General features: G+C 33.6%; 1 pseudogene; it reads right to left on the reverse strand.

Annotated features, from left to right (window-relative positions):
* Nucleotides 1-11716: 11716 nt before the first annotated feature.
* Nucleotides 11717-14646, reverse strand: LOC120192272 (annotated as a pseudogene).
* Between the last annotated feature and the right edge of the window lie 6872 nt (nt 14647-21518).

A 21518-nucleotide genomic window follows, 5' to 3' on the forward strand; every position in this document is an offset into this window, starting at 1 on the left:
GGTTATATTACAAAATTATCTATTACATTATATTTATTGATTTCGATGTTTCTGAGATCGATACTTTTTAAAACTGTATCGACACTTTATGAGAAACTTTAAGTTTGGAAACTTTATGTATGAAAACTTTGTTATGGAGATTATAGAAAACGATTGTTTAATAATATGTTTCGATACATTTGAACGCATATGTAAAATACATTAATAACTATTATTGATATTTCAACAATACTCAAATGTATATATATACAGAGAAGCAAATATGGAATAATCAATGATAACATGCATATTAGCTAAGTTAATAAGTTTTGAAAAAGGTAAGTTGTTACCTTATAAATTAAATTGCATAATTGATTCATACTATTCAAGTAACATACGTACACAAGAAATTTAAACATAATAATGTTCAAATAATTTATACATAACAATGTTTAAATAATGTACCTACAACGAAAATAATCTGATTAAAAAGGGTTATTTCTAACGAAGTCCGGAACTTTAGGCTCTTTCAACAAATTTTCCAAATACTCTCGTATATTACCGCCTTTTTCTGAGGACATATATAAATAATTTCAATTATCAAACTAATGTAGTGCAATTTTACTACTAAAATCGCATAAGCATAGATAAATTTGTGTCATACCTAGAGCATTGTCGCCCGAATGGGAAGCATCGTCAAAGGAATGGGGATATATGTAATTGTATTTCTATATAAACACATAAATTGTTAATAAATCAATGTATGAACACTTGTTTAACTGGAAAAACATATTGCATAAATGCAACTTACCGGATTATAAATCATTTTTTCCGGTGAATCATCGATCAATAGTGTATTTAGGTCGTTAAAATAAGGAAACGCGTTCCAAACATCATTGAGATCTTTACAGTAAGTAACATTATCGTATGTTTTGCAATTTGTTTGATCCTGTTCACAAACAGTCGAACATAAATATGTAGGAATCATAGACAAATAAAAGTCAGCAAACTGTAATGAGATTCATCTTACCCAAGTGAATAGAAAATGGTCAGACAACAAATGTAATTTCTCAAGTACAGGGTCGATGTTATGCCTGAGATTGTAATCAAGTTTAAATTATAACAATTAATTGTATATTAACGATTTTGGCTACAGTAATTCAGTTGCTCAACAGTTCTAACCTCATCTTGGAAGACCAAATGACAACAACAAAATTGTCTACACAAAAATACATAAATTCATATAGTCATGTTCTGAGGACAACATCTACAACATGAAGAAAATGAGATTAAAGTTCTACATTATATATTAAAATAATAGATACAAAAGAACAAAATTAAAACCTTTTAGCTCTCTTGGGATGTAGGTAAGGACATCATTGACATAAAAAATTATAAGTTTTCTTGCAGACGGCGTTGCAGATACGATATACTTGTTTGGATCATCATCATCATCATCTTCTTCTTCATCGTCATCTTCATCTTCATTGACCTCTTGGTTGTCCACATCTGTTAAAAGAAAATAAAATATTTTTCAGAACGTATAAATGTTTAGAAACATAAATAATTAATTACCTAACTCGTTTGATTTCGTTGACATAATTCGTCACACAACATGGAGACTTCATCGCACAGTGATGAAATATCGACTTGCATTCCACTCACAAGGGAATCAATATTCTCCTGAAAATTGATCATGTATTCCATTACCGTCTTAATTGTGACATCCTCTCCAACTGGAGCTTCTGGAGCTTTCGGAGCTTCTTCCATCATTGCGTCTCCAATTGATTGGTCGTCTCATAGCTAATGGGGTCCATTTCCTCCCTCTCTTGATCTAATCCGACATCCTTCATACGCTTCCAACCGACTTTTTCAATAAAATCATATCGCGCTTTTTTAATAAATAACATGTCAATCTTACGGGTTAATCGAACAGGGGCGTCATACGAAAAATCAACTTCTTTCTTATTCAACAGATGGGTGATAACACATCCATATGGTAGTGAAGTTGAAATTGTTGCTCTCTTTGTAACCATATATACAATTGTATTAAATATCAGTTTAGCAATGTTTGGAGCCTTATTGGATTTATACTTTGCTATCCACCAATAATCGTTGTCTCGAAGCGTTGATTGTTTTCCCCCAGTAGGCCGGATATTCCAACTGAGCATTTTGTGAAACACTCTCGACTCTACATCTAGGTGAATTGGGCTATTTCTAGCAACCCGCTGTATTGTAGTATCTAAATTATTTTCATTTGAATCCCCTTTATTCTCGACACCTAGACCCTCCGCAATAGTTTCCGGAGATATATATATATATCCTTCCCCATGACATGTGTATTAATTCCTATTATATTAGTCTTATTAGGCTTGTGCTGTAAGGAAACATTGTTGTAGAAGACTCTAACTAGGTTGGGGTAATATTTTGGTTCTATACCAAGGAATTTAAGCCAACCCCAAGATGTAAATATGGATTTAAAACTAAACGCATATTTATCATCAAACAAGAAACACATGTCAATGACACGTTCGAGACGAATCTTCCTTACTTTAAAATTTGTCTGCCATCTTTCTTTCTCCGTATCGAATCTAAAGTTCAGAGTTTCGAACGACCTGATTTCCTCAGAAGAAGCGATTGTTTGAGAAGGAGGTTGTTGTTGAGAAGACGTGGGTTGAGAAAAGCTTTGAGAAAGACCACGCTTCTGACGCTGACGTTTTGGAGCCATTTTGGGTATGGATGCTATTACATTGGAACACAAACACATTTAGGAAAAAAACTCCAATGTGGAAATCAATCAAACCCATAAAATATCGATAAATTTACCTGAATATCTGATCGTCACTGTTATGATAACGCTAGTATTCGTCGGAGTGGAAGAGTTCTCTTTTGCCTTTATGTTTAGGGTTTATCGATTTGGAATTTATATCCATTATAAATAATCTATAAATAATGCAATGGTAAAACACGCAATATTTAAAATGGTATCGACACAAATTTAACAATTGTCGATACTTTATGATTACTTATTTTCTCATAAAACCGATATATTTATACCGGTTACATTGAAAATTTACATATTACATTATAATTATCGGTTTCGATGTTATTATGATCGACAGTTTTTAAAAATGTATCAACACTTTATGCGTGCAACTTTTGGATTTCCTTCTAGACAAAAAGTATCGACACAAATTCCACAAGTGTCGATACATGTTGTAGACCTATTCTCTCATAAAACCAGTATTGTTATACCGGTTACATTGTAAATTTACATATTACATTATATTTATGGGTTTCGATGTTTCTGGTATCAACACTTTTTATAAATGTATCGACACTTTATTCGTTCATCATTTTTTGAATTCATTCTGGACAAAAAGTATCGACACAAAATAAAAAAGTATCGATATATTATGTAGACCTATTCTTACATAAAACCGGTATATTTATATAGGTTATATTACAAAATTACCTATTACATTATAATTATTTGTTTCGATGTTTTTGGGATCAACACTTTTTATAAATGTATCGACACTTTATTCGTTTATCCTTTTTGGCATTCATTCTGGACAAAAAGCATCGACACAAAATAAAAAATGTCGATACATTATGTAGACCTATTATTACATAAAATCGGTATATTTATACCGGTTATATTACAAAATTACCTATTACATTATAATTATATGTTTCTATGTTTTTGGGATCGACGCTTTTTTTAAATGTATCGACACTTTATTCGTTCTTCATTTTTGGCATTCATTTCAGACAAAAAGTATCGACACAAAATAAAAAAGTGTTAATACATTATGTAGACCTATTCTTACATAAAACCGGTATATTTATACCGATTATATTACAAAATTACATATTACATTATAATTATCTGTTTCGATGTTTTTGGGATCGACACTTTTTATAAATGTATCGACACTTTATTCGTTCATCATTTTTGGCATTCATTCTGGACAAAAAGTATCGACACAACATTAAAAAGTGTCGCTACATTATGTAAATCTATTCTCACATAAAATCGGTATATTTATACCAGTTATATTACAAAATTACCTATTACATTATATATATAGATTTCAATGTTTCTAGGATCGGCACTTTTTAAAACTGTATCGACACAAAATAAAAAAGTGTCGATACATTATGTAGACATATTCTCACATAAAACCGGTGTATTTATATCGGTTATATTATAAAGTTACCTATTACATTATAATTATTTGTTTTGATGTTTTTGGGATCGACACTTTTTATATATGTATCGACACTTTATTCGTTCATCATTTTTGGCATTCATTCTGGACAAAAAGTATCGACACAAAATAAAAAAGTGTCGATACATTATGTAGACCTATTCTCACATAAAACCGGTATATTTATACCGATTATATTACAAAATTACCTTTTACATTATAATTATCTGTTTCGATATTTTTGGGATCGACACGTTTTATAAATGTATCGACACATTTTATAAATGTATCGACACATATGCTTACCTATTTTTTGGAAACTTAACGTTTGAGAACCATACTGGACAAAATGTTGGAAACGAATCTTTGTGTTTATTAATTTTTCATTTAAAAAGTCTATTTTTTGCGTCTACATTGTAAATTTACCTTTTACTTTAAAGTTATTGAATTTTGTAGTTATTGTACATACCCTCAATATGGAATGACCATTCAATTCCTACATTTACATTTTTACCAAACTACTGCTAACTTTTCTCATCTCATACATAATTACATCCATATACAAAATTATAAATCGTATACAAAATTATAAATCTTATACAAAATTAACTCTACATTTATATCATTACTTACTTTTGTTATTTTTGTGTCTCATAGCAGCTTTTGTTATCTCTTGTCTTCGTTGATTTTGATTGTGGCTTACGAGATCGTTTAATATTCGCGATCGATCCCACTCTCCAACAACCTATATTCAAATTGTCAGTACGTTAAGTATTGTAAACCACTTCATTCAATCTACGACTTTTAACAAGTTGCCCATGTAGAACCGATCAATTCCATCCACATCATCACATACATGCCGCAATCATATCTGTAAAAAAATTTAAAAACCACACATGTCAATTATGAAACCTGCATAAATTAAGTTTTTTATTTATGATAACATCTCATACCCATTCAATTGCTCATTCTTCTTATGCTCTACAAATTTAAAATTTTTCAAGGGGAAATTTCCTAGAGATCCACATACTTCTACCCAATTGTGTTTCTTATTATAACTATCTAATATTTTCATCTGCATTAAAAAATGTGAAGTTATGATCCAAACAAAAATATGCATTATAATTTACATAATTTCCTTTCATATATACCAATCTCTTAGCATCATTCACTCTCTGTTTAGCTAATTCAGATGTAAACAGACTATCATATATTGTTGCAACATGATCTACCATATCCAACACCAATAGATACCAATGTGAAATATGGTAGTTTATTGTGATCATGATCTGCAACAAATTTCACACCCAATTTGACAAAATTCAACATTCTGTATCCAAAAACATCATTTGCAATTCGTATGGTGTCTTACCTTCTCACAGTCGGTGAATTTCACATAGTTACCCAATATGAGACCAAAAGGTAGCAATACTCTCAACACTTACTTTGTTGTTGGAATCCAACGCCTGTTGCTGCAATTACATGATAATCATTATTAATTTACCGTCTATAACACTACTTTTCAACATTTATTAATTTAACTCACTGCTAAGTGGTATGGAAGGTAGCCAATCCTCCGGAGTGATTTTTTCGAACCGTAGCATACTGTCTAGGAGAGCAAATCAATAACCTAACAAAATTAATTACATAATCAGAACATATTCAATAGGTTTTAACATTTTGTACTTTCTACTTACCACACCGCCAACCCATTCCGTAGGCTTCAACGTTGCAACGTCGGATATATTAGCGAATTGATTTCCAATTGAGATTACAGAATATCTGTATGAATCATTAGGATTAATTTGTTGTCATGAAATATTTAAATATCACTCACAAAGTAATATATTTCACTTACCCCGATTTTAACCCACTATTCCATAAATAATCACAAATTACAGCTTCGATGTCATCAATTCCGCTTGGAATATGCGCTTTTTCAACCTATAATTTTGCATACAAATTTTTGTCACAACAACATGATAAAGATCAAATTAAGTTTTCTTTTATTCAACTTACCTTCTGCTTCTTCTTCTGGGGTGCAGAACATTGAATCTAAATCTGCATCTATAACACTCTCCGGTGTATAGATCACATCGACATTCTTCCTCCTCATTTCCTCCATCTTTCCTTCTTCATCCCTCTTTTCTTCTTCCTCTCTCTTTTTTCTTCCTCCCTCTTTTTTTTCCTCCCTCTTTTCTTCTTCCTCCCTCTTTTATTCTTCATATTGTTTCAGTTTATCGTATTTTTGCTCTACATATCTCTTCATCTCTTTTATTTCACCATTCAATTTTCCCCCTTCATCCAAGTATTCATCAACCACCCCCTTCACCCCAGTAAGTTCACTCCTCAATTCCACAACCTCCTTCACCACTCCATCAATTTTTTCACCCCTCACCATCTTAAGTTCACCACTCAACACCTCAACTTCTTTCACCACTCCATCTATTTTTCCTTCCACTTCCCCATTATGCCTCTCAAGTGTATCTTCGACTCCCTCAAGTTTCTCTTCGACTCTTGATTGTCATTGCATGATATCAAATTAGATTTTTTTATATCAGCCAATTCAGACATCAAAATGTTGAATTTACTCTATTTTCCCTCACCGTCATCCCCCTCACTGTCATCCCCCAATACAACCATCAATTTTTTTCTTCTCCACTGCCTCCACTACATCCTTGCTAATAACATTCAATATTAAATTACAATATTAAGACATTGATTATATTTTTAATATTATTTAATTACATTTATTTCCCTTTCTTGCTTTCTCGGTCTATCCAACTTCAACTTCGCCATTAATCTAACCACTTCTTCCTTCCCCCATGCACGGATGCGTGCCACTCCGGTTCTTTCATAAGCTGGCATTGCCTCACAGCCCGACCAAAAATCGAACAGTGCAATCTGCATTTATAATAAAATTTATAATTTTATATAATTTTATTTTATATAAAAAACAAAAATGTTCTTCAACTCATTTACATCTAAGATTGTTATGCACCCTTTGAGGTATCTCTGGCTGCTCTTTTTAAAGGTGATTATTGATTGAATCAATTTCGAATGGACATATTCAGCCCAATTGAATTCACCCTTCAATCCTTCATCGTAAATCAGCTTCATATAGTCCTTGTTCGTTGACGTATCACCCGTTGGACAAAGAAAGATCCCGACAAGGTATAATAGAACTCGGGCCTTTAGCTCATCCCCTCATAAGATCCACTTTTGATTTCCTCTTCAAGTTCAACATATGTCACCTTCTGCTTCAAACCATATTTGGAGGCAAGTGCTTTCCAGTCTTTACTCTTAGAGACTTCTACAACACTTTTGCCTTCGTTTCCTACCCCCAATACGGCTGCAACACATGGGATCCCGAGAGGAAATGAAAAATCACCATATTCAGTAATACATTGTTTGACATCAAATTACCATCAAGAATCAACACAATTCCCTCCGAATAAGTCGATCTGTTACTCCTACCAACGATCCAAACCTTATTTCTCTCAGCACATTCAACTGACCCTTCTCCTTAAGGTGTATAACTAATGAATTCACACTTTTAATGTTGCACCTTGTCGACACTTTCTACATTTTTAACAATATATAATGTTATAGTTCTTATATATTTTGTATCAATGTATTTACAAGTTTAATGAATACCTTCTTTTCATGTGTTTTCCTCCATTCTTTGTATTCTTCACTATCCATCTTTGACTGTATGATGTAAGGTTCCTTCTCAGCATCACTCATCGAATTCCATTTCTCCAACACATCATTTCTCACCTAATATTAAGCATAAACGTTTTTAATCAATACATTAATACTAAATAATACTCAATGTGAATTTCAATTTACATACCGAATCGATGTGTTCGCCATCTTCCTTTATCCTTTTGCATTCGTTCATACTGTCAACATTTAAAATTTGTCATCAATTTAAAGTTCTTAAATACTTTAATACAATTATCATTTCAACAATAATAACAAAAAGACATTGATACTTACTAGAAGTACATATATCCACCATTTGGTTGCTTTCGAGTCTCGGTCTCAATTTCAAAGTCATATGCGCCACCAACAATATTTCCACCCATTGACTCCATTTTTCCTTCCTATATCGGTTTACGCAAATCAAATCAAATACTTGTTACATACACTTTATTCAATATACAAATATAGATAACTACTCTTGAAGTAAAACGGTTTTCTTCAAAAGAATTTGAATGGCCACTACAAAATGTTTCGGCACATTTATACAACCTAAAATATCATTTTCTACCTATAATATTATATACAGGTATCCATATTTATTTTCTACCTAGAATATTATATAATCAGTCCCAAATCCTTCTTGGCTTCAATTCGAAATCCCCAAACCAAACCCAAAAACCCTAATCCATATTTCCTTCAAACAAATGGGAACACTCAATACTCCAAGTATCGACACATTTATACAACCTATAATATCATTTTCTACCTATAATATTTAATAAAAGTATTAATATTTATATTTTACCTAGAATATCACTTTCTACATGTAATCGGTCTCAAATGCTTCTTTACTTCAAAACCACAAATAACACATAAAAACCCTATTTTGATTATTGTAATAATAAAAAACTAGGGTTTCGACAACGTACTTTTTGATTCGACTGCAACAACAAACAAATAAACTTCGTTTTAGAAACGCCTTCTGAAATGCAGCAACAACTACGCTTCGATTTCAAAAACTCGTCCGTTCTATCTATTTTACAGAGGATATTTAACTATGTCATATGTTATTTCTATTTAATCGATTCAACTACAAAAGTGTCGATACTTTTATGTCATGTGTCGATACTTTCGATAGTATAATTACCTATTTCTTTGAAAGTATCGATAATTTATAACACGTACTTATTAAAGTATCGACACTTTCATTATATCCGGTAGCGCTTTACTGGTTTTGTCTTTTCGAGATCGGCTTTATCATATTTTTACATGTTATATCGTTATGGAACGATACATTTTTATTAAGTATCGACACTTTATAGGCGCTAAAACTGCTTCTCTTTTAAATTCACAAAGTGACGATACTTATATTAAATTATCGACACTTACAATATATCTGGTAGCGCTTTACCGGTTTTGTCTTTTCGAGATCGGCTTTATTATATTTTTACATGTTATATCGTTCTGGATCGATACATATTTATAAAGAATCGACACTTTATAGCGCTAAAACTGCTTCTCCTTTAAATTCACAATGTGTCTATACTTATATTAAAGTATCGACACTTGCAATATATTCGTTATCTCTTTACCGGTTTTGTATTTTCCTGACCGGTTTTGTCATATTTTTACCTGTTGTATCGTTGTGGATCGATACATATTTATAAAGAATCGACACTTTATAGCGCTAAAATTGCTTCTCCTTTAAATTCACAATGTGTCGATACTTATATTAAAGTATCGACACTTGCAATATATTCAGTATCTCTTTACCGGTTTTGTCTTTTCCTGACCGGTTTTGTCATATTTTTACTGTTATATCGTTGTGGATCGATACATATTTATAAAGAATCGACACTTTATAGGTGTTAAAACTGCTTTTCCTTTAAATTCACTATGTGTCGATACTTATATTAAAGTATCGACACGTGTAATATATCTGGTAGCGCTTTACCGGTTTTGTCTTTTCGTGACTGGTTTTGTCATATTTTTTCCTGTTATATTGATGTGGATCAATACATTTTTATAAAGTATCGACATAAACCGACAAGCTAAGTTTGCCGGTTGCCAAATTTTTTAATATTTCTTCATGATTTAGACCTACTACATTATTATTACTCAACATTTTCGGTAGCGCTAAATCGAATTTATTAAATATATTTTAATTATTATTACTCAACATTTTCGATAGCGCTAAACCGAATTTATTAAATATATTGTAATGAATCTGGTAACGTCATATATTAGCAGTATATTAGCCGCCTTTCCTTAGACAAACCCATATTTTTGGGGACTTTTTAGACAAAATTTCCAATTTGTCAGTGTAAAGTGAAAATGGAACAAATTTATTCTTGGATTACAGTCTTTTTTATTTAAAAAAAGAACAAATTTATTTTCCTTTTTCGAAATAAGAAAGAGACCGAGAGTCAAGCCATGCTTGACAAGCATGGTATATTTATATTTAAAAAATATATTAAAAAGTGAGTTCGGATTGTAATTGAAATTGACTTTAACATGTATTGGTTAATGAATAAAGAAACACATGGATTCCATCACCAACAGCTTTACACGAAACTAAAATATAATCATAATAATACAGGAACCAAACTAATACATAATAAGAAGTTTGAATCATGTATAGTAAATGGAAAAAAATTAAGTTAGAGAAAATCACGTAATAATATTATTTTTTTAAAAATAATCTGAGATTATTATAAGTTTGAGCTAATATAATCATTCGAATTAAAAATTTCTAAGAAAAATAATATTTTTTACTCCATAGATATTAGATGGTTTACCTGCTTAAAAATTTTAATTTTGGATAACAATGTTTATGTGAATGCTTTTAATAAAAAGTGAATTTGGTGACCATCCGCTTAAATGGGTTGGTTGTGACAATTGACATAGCTTCCCATTCTCCTAAAACATAATGGGTGACACCATCTTCTAGATTATCATTATTACAACAGCAATAGAGTAAAGTTCACTCCATCGAAATTCACAAGACTTTTGCAAGTTATTTCTGGGTTTGTTGGCTGCCTCTCAATCGCCAAAAATGAACAATTACAGTTATCCATTGAAGGGAAATGTGTGACTCGAAGCCTCGCCATGCAACTTGAGAAGTAGCGGCGGCGGTGGTAATGGTCTTAGCAAAGACATCTCAAGAAGTTGATGAGTAAATGGAACAGGTAACTTTCTCGGTCTAACATTTCATGCCGAACACGCCTTTCCCGTATGATGTTTTGGGGCAGATGATCACTGTAATATAGCAAGGTTGTGACCGAGGCTGCCGGCTCAGTGATTAACGATGTCAACAGCCGCAGTAGAGACCGGAACATAAGGGGTGCGAGAGACTGCAACAAAGAAAGAAATAACGTATACTGTCAGACTAGACTTATCTATCTATCCACTATGTACGCAAATGTATGTCGATTTAATGAAGATAAAGAAAATGATGAAATAAAAGATGGACAAGGGAAAGGAGCATATACCATGGAGTACTATGGGGGTAGTCTGAAGAGCCTGAAAAAGTGCTGGAAATTGGGGAATTTTGTTGAGTTCTCTAACTGTCAATCTTCGGACCAGCTGACATTCATACCTAACCTTCATTGTAGTGTTTATAATTACAGGGAACTATGAAAATCTTGGGAGTTGGTATCAAGCAACGGTGGCAAGTGGAAATTGGCAACAAAATTTGTATAATTTATATTGGAATGAATTTACAAAAACATTTAACTTTATTAAATAATTTCTCATTTTTAATTGATTTGTTTTAAAGAAAATAATAACTAAATTTAAATAATTTGCATGTGCATACAGCCATGAACCATGTTATATACAATTGCGTTTTAAATCTTACTTAAAAGTTTCATTCAAGAAAGCATCTACTCAAATATACCAAAGAACCTAGAGATTTGCTAATGAGTTGGAAAATGGGAACTATACCTGATTTGATTCAAGCCTTAGACCCTCCACTTCCCAAGTCGCTTCCGTGCTGCTAGTGACCTTCTCGTCCTCAACGGAGCAGTCTGCCCTCCCTCCTCGCTTTCTTCACTATCTAGCACTACTATCTTTTCAGTTATTGAAAATCTTCTTCCATTTCTTCTACCCCCTTCTTCTTTACCTCCACATTATTTTGCATACTTTAAACAACTTGATTACATTTTTGCTTCTAATTACTCCCGCAGTCCTGTTGCAATTGTTGGGTTGAAGGAAGTAGAGACAACTTACGACCGAGCCCCTTTTTTCCAGGAGTTTGAATGTGACAAGTTATGAACTGGAATCACATTCTCTTTGTTTCTCGCCTTTGTTCTATGTGATGAGCCTTTCAGTCCCAGTGAAAGTTTCTTACCTACAGAGCTTCTCTGGTTTTTTATTCAAACAGAAGTTTTCGGTTCTTTCACATAGCTCTCTTGAACTATCCCATGCATTTTCACATTCTCACATGTCTGCATCTTTTCCATAGACCCAAATGGTTGTTTATTGCTTTAATGAAGCTTTGAGCTGCTCTTTGTGCTGTTGTTTCCTGAATTACCATCTTCATCCTGCTCATGTTGATTGCGACTAGCCTGAGAAAGTGAGAACCCAGAGGAAGCTTGATATTGGCAGAGCGGTGAAAAGTAATTTGAGTCCACATTCTCCTTCTTATCAAAGCTATCATTGCATTGATCAAAATTTTTCGAAGATGATTTCCGCCCCTTTCCATTAATTTTCTCATGGTTCATGTATTTGTTCAGCACATAATTTTCCTCTTGTCGTTTTCGCTTACTTTCCACCTGAGTTATCGATACAGAGAGAGAGAGAGAAGTTGTGATTAGGCAACTTCTGATTTGTATCTTTTTTTCTTGTTTGAGATAGCAAACTCAAGTCATAACTTCTGGCCAAATTACATGTGATCTTTTATGGCTAGGATTAAAATCCTGAGCAACATGGTTTGGTTCCTGGCCCAATCCTTGAACTTCCATCTACAATCAAAAGAAGTGTGAAGAATAAAGAATCTAATACAAAGAAAACATAAAAGTCAAGCAACTAAACAACCAATAACCTATTACCATCGTTGAATCTGCTTTAGTTTCTGTGCATTGATTTCTGCAGCTGCTTTCTCCAGCTCCAACCTTGGCATATTTCTCAGTCATGGATCGTGCTTTATGGTCAAAAGCTTGCCTATTATATTTGTATTCCGTACTCTGTAAATTCATAAACATAGAAAAAGCCGGGGGAGGGGGAGAATCTCAGTTCATCAGCCTAGTCCAGTCCATTTGGATTCTGGAGAAAAAGTCTACTTACTGCTTCACACATTAGGCCATCATCAGGATTTGGTTCACTGAGCAATAGCCTTATAATTCTGAGCACTGTTGAAATGTTCAGTGACGGTTGCCGTGCGCCCTGCTTGGACGAGAACCATAATAATCATTCCATTTAATCAGATGCTTCAAAGAAACAATACTTCCATTTTGGAAGTGAAATAAAACATGGAATCAATGAGGCAAGCGTGGTGTTTTGGTATAAATTTTATGGCATCCTCCTATTTTACTCCAAATCTTATGTTGCTTGAAGTAGCTATGTGCAACATCCAGCTCTGAAATATACTCGGGATGAGTATGAAAACTATGTTGCTTAAACTATTCATTTTTCATGAAGTATTAGTTGCCAATACTTAGATATGGTGATATGAGCTCAAAGGATCCTCCGTATATAGAAAAACTTAGAAGAAATCTAGACATACTTGGACATAGATGCAAAATTTTATGTCACGGCATGCAAACCTTTAAAAAAATTATATTAGAATTTTAGGTGTACAAAATTATAAAATTCCAAGGGTGTAAAATTAGATCATTGATATAAACTATAAAGAAAAGATAAGTTATCTAAGAATTTGAAATTTTCAAGGATACGATTGCCCCAGCACCCTTTTGGTCCATCCCTGATCAGACTCATGTCCAAAAATTACACCCGAGTCTTGAGTAACATAATATGAAAATATGACCTTCAAATTATCCTCAAGTACATGAAACAACTTGGTAAAAATATTGAGCATACCTTAATCAAACGCATTCATATTTATCATGTTTACACCCAAATTCAAGTAATATAGGTGTCCTCTAGTGACTAAAAAGGGAACAAAAACCACAAACACAGATTGTGTTTCATGTTCAATGTTCCCTTAGTCCAGATCTTCAACATGTTTTATGAATCCATTTAATAAGCATTTGTAGTAATCATTTGACAATGTCTTCAAATACAATATAAAAGCACGTGATAGAACTCCGTAAGAAAAATACTTGGAACCAGTACAAATTTACATGGACTGAACAAAACTTACCTTGGGTGCAAGGTTGAGAACGTCAAGGCAAATTCGACCTCGATTGTAGATGTTCGGGTGATAGATAGGCGTCGCAAAGGTCACAATCGGAGGCTGAAACGGATACTTTTATGCAGAGAAAAAAAAAACAAACCCTTCTTTAAAAATGCGAAAGAAGAACCGAAATTCATTCTGCAATTTAGGTATATACCTTTCAGGTATCTGAATCTTAATCTTGAAGATCCCTTTGCTATATACAATTTCTGAAGGAAAAGAAAAAGAAGCAAATCCGGATACTGGGTTTCGATTAATGAATCAATCAAAAGCAAAACTATTTCTGCAATTTTTTTGTGAAAATTAAAAGAGAAATGAACTTACGGGCGCCGATGGAAGAGAGATCGGTGATTTCAGATTGTGAGGAGAAAAAAGGGAAGGAACCGCCATGAGGAGGGTTGTCAAGGAGAAGCTTCAACTCCTTTTGCATTCATAGTTTAAGCCTTGCTTCTTGCGCCATTTTGCTCTTCTAATTTGGAGAATTTATTTTTTCAGTTAGTGGAAATGAAACTTTGGGGCTTATGATTTTGAGCGGGCGGGGGAACCTTTTTCAAATGTGCTTTGCTTCTTGGTTTTCAGCCTTTTAAATCTCCCTTACGGCATATACTACAATTTTTTATTTAAGTATTTAAAGTATTTTGGATAATATACATCTTAAGTTACTCAATTATATATTTAAAAACAAGTGGATTATTTTTTCTAAAAATTACAAGCAGATCATTTACTTAAAATATTAATAATATAAACAAGCCATTTATCAGTAAATATTAGACGTAATAGTGGCGTAGCTTTGTATAATACTTTCTACATCCCATAAATTCTCTCGTTTTCACTATGCACATAGCTTTAAGAGCTATATTTGATTAAATAAAATTATAAAATTATCTCTAAAAGGTAATAGATAGATTTATTTTGATATGTATAAAAGAGTGGAACGTAAAAGTAAAAAAATAAAATATAAGTGTTATTGTTTGTTAACTTTTCTAACATGACATTTTGAATGAGATAATTTTAAAACAAAAGGGACACATTTAGTAAAACGGATAGAGTAATAGTTTTAGTCCTTAAAACTTATGCAATATATTGATTTGATCCTAATTTAGAACAATTCAATAAATTTAACTATTCGATATTAAAATTTCTATAAGTTCCTTTGAGATATATGGGGTAAAAGTCTTTGATCTCCTTAACTATTGGAAGTAAGTTATTACAAATGGAAACCTATGCAAAATAGCCCTAAGTTCATAGTTTTGTGGCTAGATTTGATATATTTTACAGAAAGTTTTGCCTAAGATAAGACGATAAACAATAAGTCTGTATTGTGGATCTACTAGGTATTCGATATTCAAACAATCAAGGAAGTAATTGAGAGGAAACACAAGAAGAAGCACTGACATTACTTATGCAAATGAGGAGGTCACAAGGTATTCTTCATCTTGCTATCATGAGATCAGTTAATGACGGTAAAAATAAACCAGTTAGACCTATAAGGGAGATTTGTTATATCGATCTTATTGAGAGTGAGCATGGTACGTATACAACTAATACCATAAATAGATTAAGTAAGTTAATGATTCAATTAATTGAACTAATTAAATTAAGAATCGATGTTCGAATTTTGATATTGATTTAATTTTTACTATATTGAAATTATATTATCTTTTTTATTTACTTTATATTTAAATTTTAATTGACACTTTCATTTATATATATATATATAATCTTCTTAAATTCATAAAAATTAATATTCAATCGAGAATATCCATATCTCCTTAAATATAATAATAATAATAAATTAATATTCAATCGAGAATATTGAGCTGTAACATATTGATGGACTGCAATAGCTATCAATATGTCCAAGTGTCATCCATTAAACAAAATAGAGGAAGATGAAGAAAGCCATCCAATCCGCAGCCCCCAATTTCCCATGCATCATCACACATCAAAATCAAAATACTTTGTTTGCTTTTGCTTCTTTTCTCAACTTCCTTTCAAGTTTCCATTTGGAAAAGAGCAGTCATTATGACGAGGGTCCAAGCCTTGCTAATTCCCATTACCAAATGGACAACGGGGCAATAGTACAATGTCCACCACACCCAATCAAATGTGTCCGAATCTCAACACATTTCTCAATTCACAAATGAGGAAAACACCCCCCGCCTTTTATGGACTTTCAACAACTTTTTCACACGATTCTTTATTAACTCATGTGTTTAATAACACCCATTATTATTTTTCAATAAAGTCAAACGAGATATTAGATAAGATTCCGATATGAAAGAGGTTATTAAACCATATTCAAATAATTTTAATTAAAATTTCAATCGTGTCATATAATGATTTATTCTGAATATAATCCCGATGATTTTTAAATTAGTTACAAGATTTAAACGGAGATCTTCAAAGAATATTAGCCACATGGGTGACAAAAATGTTTCAAAATCAATGGAAACGATAAAGGAGTTCTAACAATATAGTCCACGCAAAATAAGTCCTTCCAATGTTTATTCTCAGCCTTTCCTTTGTCGTTTAACTTTTACAGCTACTGGTTTGAGTTTGTTTGATATATGCATATCTGCTTTCATTCAAAATTTGGAAATCAAATTAGTATTTTGGGATGTGTTTTATAAGAATGCAAAGTGGCAAAACCCAAGAGGGCCAGATGGAAATTGGAAGTGTTTTACGATGTGTCCAAATCCAACCAACAGGAAAAAGATTGTGTTTATTGTCACGTTAATGGGGACATAGTAGGCCAAACTTACCGTCGACCGAACACCTGTCCTTGTTCACTTAGTACAAATTTGGCTTGGAGTTATTCGCCTGAACAACACCCCTACGTGACACTACGCAGGTGTTCTCCTGTATTTCGCTCTTTTTCTTTTCCTCGTTCATTGTTTGATTAATTTTGCATAATTATTTCAATTCCCATTTTTATGAATTAAATAATATAATCGATGTGAACTCATCAAATTATTTCAATGATTAAAGGAAATGTTAGAGGTTTTGGGTTCGAACAACCATGCTTATAGGATACGAGTGAGTTGTTAACGACTAAAAAAAATTATAAACAAATACTATCTTGTAATCACATATATATAATATTCTTACACAATGTAAAATTATTTTAAGATAAAATAATCTCAGTGACCAAAAATCTCATATAATATACGATTTTAACCAATTTTTTCCGGATTTGCCAAAATGACCAACAAAATCGCAATGCGGTCGCTAATTCGCAACGCGATCTCCATTATCGCAAATCAATTTCCAGATTCGCAACGCGATTATGACTATCGCAATGCGATTTTTCAATTTCGCATTGCAATTTTTCCAATTCGCAATGCGAATAAGAAATCGCAACGCGAATTGGGAAAATCGCAATGCGATACTGACTATCGCAACGCGATAATACAAAATCGCAACGCGATACTGACTTTCGCAACGCGATACTGACTTTCGCAACGAGATAATACATAATCGCAATGCGATTTTCAAAGCGCCATTAGTATAGCAACGCGTATTTTATTTTCAAATTCCAAACACGAATATTAATATATTGGAACACTGAACCGTCCACAGTATATCCCGTAATCGCAACTCATAACCTAAAACCTAAAATCACAACTCAGTCCCATCTCCATCTCTCACCCATCTCCGACGAAATCCGTCCCCATCTCCGGCGAAATCCGTCTATCTCCATCTCTTAGAGCCACCCTCACAATCAGAAATAGAAAATCAACCAAATCAACCACCGAGGGTTAGTTTTTTTAATTATTTTCTTTTTGAAATTTTTGCATTATTATTAGGTTTTTCATATTGAAATTGATGATAAGTTTACTGGTAATTTCAATAATAGATTAACCATTTCACTTAGATTGCTTATTAAATTAACCGAGAATCGCAATGCAAAATGAAAATCGCAACGACAAAATCGCAACGTGATTTTATTCTCTCGTTGCGATTGTCATTTTCGTGTTGCGATTTTCATTTTCAAAAACTATTCTTCTTCTGCAAATTGAAACTTGAATGAATTGCATTACTTCAACCAAAAAACAAAGACAAATAAGAAATTCATAGTGTTGCAAATTTAAGTTTGAAGAATAAACTACTACTCTTTATGTTTATTATTGTTTTTGGTATATCTTCACAGTGTAGTTTTTGGTATATCCAACTTAGTATGTTTATTGTTTTTGTAGAACTTTTATTCGGCTCAATTGACCTTAAGAAATAAAGTCAGCCTGGCCAAAACAATTGCGTCGAAGCTTTCACTGCACAAAGAAAAATGTTTGAGGATACTTGCTTCGGGCCATGGCTGAAAGTACAACATCCCGGTGGAGATGCGATGTTGACACACCTGTTTCTTCAAACCATGACTAGGGATCTACAGATACTATACAACGTCGTGATGAAGAGATATGGTTTGATTTTCCACCGGCGTATACGTGTTTTGGGCGGGAGGAGTTTTGCTTAATCACCGGTCTACGCTTCGGACACGATGATGTAGGTCAGTACACTAGACACATTACCCGCCCATCATGGTTATCCCGGGTTTTTCCTGAGCTGGAGAGGCCGAATCCACACGTGGAAGACCTGACGAGATTATTGAATAAGAAAGATGGTTTTACTCGGATGGATGACATCGATGTTGTCCGAGTATGCCTTCTAATACTTTTGCATGACAACCTATTCCGAATGATCTAATCAAATTGGTAGAAGACCTAAATACGTGGAACCTGATTCCGTGAGGCTCGTATTTATGGAAAGCTACATGGAATAAGTTATCGTCTGCCTTGGATGATCGAAAAAGTTTGCATGGCGATGGTTCCAAATACACTTTGACAGGCTTTATTTGGGCCTTTAAGGTAAGAATTTTTATATAATGTTTCCAAAATTATAAGTAATTATTTAACAATTACTAATATTTGTTATTATATTGTTTGTAGATTTGGATATTTGAGGTCTTTCCCGCCATGAAGACATATGCAATAAAAACTTCAAATGATATTCTCAGGGCTATTTCCTGGAAGAGGAAACGAACCTTGCAATGGGAAGATTTACTACGGTATACGACAATAAATAATGTAAGTTAACATAAATACTACCATATGTTTATAAACAAGTTATTACTAGTACACATTTAACTTTGTTTGAGCTTTTATATTGTTAGGAGGCCAACACTCCATTACAGAGGCTGACACCCACAGAAGCTGAGCTTGCCACTGATTGGTGGCAAGCTAGTAAGCGTTTTTTTGATGGCACGGATGATTAGCAGCCTCCACTGGGAGCCATCACCTCACCAGAGCTATCACCTCACCCAGAGCCATCACCTGATCGACCCGACTATACACCTCCACAATGACAGCCATCACCTATTCTGTCACATCATCGAGCCTCTTCTCCACCATCACCGCAAGATAGGCGACCGACAAAGATGCCACGACGTTTATCTCCCTGTTCTCCACCTCCACGGGATGAGTTAGGGGAGTTACGTGATGAGGTCAATGCCTTGCGTGAGGAGGTCGGTACTTTACGCAAAGACGATGGTGCATGGCGTGTTGAGGTGTCTACTTTACGCGGTGAGGTAGCCGCTCTACGTGAGATGGTAGTATCGTTGCAGAATGAGGTTCATACTCTAAGCAACGAGGTAAGTTTAAGATTTTTCATATTTAACTTGATGATAAATTTACTCGAGGTAAGTTTAAGATTTTTCATATTTAACTTGATGATAAATTTACTCGTAATTTCACTTAGATTAACCATTTCACTTAGATTGCTTAATAAATTCATTCGGTTGCTGTCAATACTGCTAAACTGTTTTTGTTAGTATTTTTTTTGGTTTTGTTTTTGTCTTTTGGTTGAAGTAATGCAATCCATTCAAGTTTCAATTTGCAAAAGAAGAATAGTTTATTTCGCAACACGAAAATGACTATCGCAACGCGGAAATGGCTATCGCAATGCGAAATGAAAATCGCAACGACAAAATCGCAATGCGAAATGAAAATCGCAACGCGAAATGAAAATCGCAATGCGATTTGTGTTTCGCGTTGCGATTTTGTCGTTGCGATTTTCATTTCGCATTGCGATTTTGTCGTTACGATTTTCATTTCGCATTGCGATAGCCATTTCCGCATTGCGATAGTCATTTTCGCGTTGCGAAAGTAAGTTTCGTGTTGCGAAAGTAAACTATTCTTCTTCTGGAATGTTTATATATGTTGTCCTTTTAAATGTTTATATAAGTGCTTACTTCTGGAATGTTATCTGATGCATTTTGTGAACTATGATAGAATAATGACTTGGGTGAATTCAATGCAAGTTTGAAACATATTTGTCTTTGTTTTCACTGTTTAAATCATGTATGTTTATTTACTGATTTTTGTATTTAATTATTTAGCGGCCCGATAAGGTGGATGCTTTACGTCGGGTTTTTCTTGCACGACAGAGTTCACGCATCAGACGGCGTGCACGTGCTATTAAGTCTCCATACACCCCAATAGTGCGACGACACCGCAAGAAGAAGCCCGACTCGCCTGTTATCCCTCAAGAGTCCACTCCTATCGTTGAAGAGGCCCCTATCATTCCTCGAGAGTCCCCTCCCACCGTTCAAGAGGCCACTGTCATCGTTGAAGAGGTCCCTCCCACCATTCAAGAGCCCGATTCACATGGCGTCATATGTAGGATTCTTGAGAAACCCTCTGACGTGCCGGACATGATGGATTCAAGTTGGCTCTTGTATGAGTTACCGGCCAGTACCATACCGGTATCTGAAGTGGAGAGGAGACAAGTACCAGACACAATTCTGGATAACACCCTTTGGGCTAAGACCGTAGTTGATTTTTATCTACATGAGCGGAGCCAGGGGTGTTTCACTGACATATGCAAGCTCAACGATGATATCTATTTGTTGCTTGATCGGTCTTGGTGGGGCGTATTATTAGGGGTCGAAGACAATGGCTATTTTGATGGAGGGGTAAGTCTTATATTTTTCTTATATTTCAATTTGATTATTTTTTTTAAATTTATGTAAGTTACTAATATATGTTTTTTTTTGTAAAACAGCATATCGATGTGTGGGTGTCACGTCTTCTAATAATTAGGAAACTTAAGGAAAATAAAAGAAATACACGATATACAATTATGCCGACGTCTTTTAACGCCGTTCACTTGAAGAATCAACGAGATGAATCATTTGCGTTGGGCAATGGACAAGCTAAACTTTATCCTGCATGGTGGGAGGTCGATAAGGTATTTATTTTAGATTG

Source organism: Hibiscus syriacus, unplaced genomic scaffold (assembly GCF_006381635.1).
Source record: "Hibiscus syriacus cultivar Baekdansim isolate YM2019G1 unplaced genomic scaffold, ASM638163v2 tig00116974_pilon, whole genome shotgun sequence".
In the NCBI taxonomy this organism is placed as follows: domain Eukaryota; kingdom Viridiplantae; phylum Streptophyta; class Magnoliopsida; order Malvales; family Malvaceae; genus Hibiscus; species Hibiscus syriacus.